The following is a 1,377-nucleotide window of genomic DNA, read 5'->3' as shown; positions in this document are numbered from 1 at the left end:
ATATCAACACTTACTAGCTTTTTTTTTTTAGATGAGAAGTGTTAAATACTCTTTATTTAATATTATGCATAAACCACACTAAAATGTCTTTCATTAAGCAAGAGGCAACATTTTAGGTGCAGGGAATTTTATTTATTTATTTATTTATTTATTTATTTTTTTAATGCACGGAATTTTAATTAAATTGGCATAGTTAAGGAAAAAAAGTGGACACTGCCAGCCTGTCTTCAACCCTTGCCTTTATCAGGCTAAAGAACACAACCTGAAACACTGCTGAGTCTTGCTGGTTCTGAGACAGTGAAGGGATTTCCTCAGTATTTAAATATATTAATATAACCAGTTACATAAATCTAAATATAAAACCAGTCTCCTATAAGTTTAGAGATGGCATTTACCACCTCTGTGAAAAGCTGAACATTACTAATCAATTCCGACCATATTTTTAGAAGAGGAAAACTGACAGCACTTGCTGAACCAGAATTACTATCAAGGTTCAAAAGCTGATCAGATTCATTTAACCACAAGCCAATCTTATTTAAATCAGGCCTGTCCAAAAGAAATATTCTATCGGCCATTCATGATCTGAATTCTTGTGTATGAGATCAACAGAACACCTAAAAAAAGTCAGACAATTTCGTTTTGCAATAAATAAGGGAATGACCAGCTATTACTCCTTAGATTTTTTGAGATAAGCTATCAAGTCTGTTCTTTCCCCTGTCTTCTTAATGCCAGTGAAGATCATTTGTGTCCCAGGATGTACTTCTTGAGATTCTCCAAATACTCCATCAGTGTCTCCTCTCCCCAGGTGATGCCTTTATTCTTTATTCTTGTTGGCATCCGTGTAAGAAAATCCAGGGGCCTGGCCAGTCTTTCGGCCAAATAAACCATGGAGATTTGGCCCAGTCTTGTGCTTGCCTCCCTTTTCCACGGCACGGCACTGGGCACAGTTCTGAACAAAAATCTTCTTGCCCTTCTCAACATCACCCATTTTTAAATCGCTCTTTCGTCGCGCGCGAAATGAAGGTGCCTGCTCGCAAGCTGGACGTCCCGCTCTCTAATGCTTATTAGCCTTGTTAAAATAAGCATTTATACAACAAATATATCTGGATCTGGCTCCTCACATTAAAGAAATTTGATTTAATTTACCTGATTCCTCTCTTCTCTTTCCACCTTTCCACAATCGGTGTTATTAGATAGTAATCAGAAAAAAAAAATCACAGATGCCCATTGAGCTGTCAGGTGCTCTCCCATCTCAGACTGCCTGCCCACGACAATCCACTTCTCACCCAGACAAGCAACCCCAGGCTCTCCTTCCATCTACGTCCCTCCCCATCTCCTAACTGTCCCTGTGTGTCCAGGGCACCCACTCTCATACTC

General features: G+C 39.2%; 1 pseudogene across 1 annotated transcript; it reads right to left on the bottom strand.

Moving 5' to 3' along the window:
* Positions 1-667: 667 nt before the first annotated feature.
* On the bottom strand, positions 668-988 carry LOC308349701 (cytochrome c-like; annotated as a pseudogene). Its single transcript has one exon. The product of its transcript is annotated as a cytochrome c-like (transcript).
* Between the last annotated feature and the right edge of the window lie 389 nt (positions 989-1,377).

The sequence above is a fragment of the Martes martes genome (genome assembly GCF_963455335.1).
Source record: "Martes martes genome assembly, chromosome: 9".
NCBI classification, from domain to species: Eukaryota; Metazoa; Chordata; class Mammalia; order Carnivora; family Mustelidae; genus Martes; species Martes martes.
The sequence above is the reverse complement of the archived record's forward strand: the minus strand, read 5'-3'. Positions and strand labels throughout refer to the sequence as shown.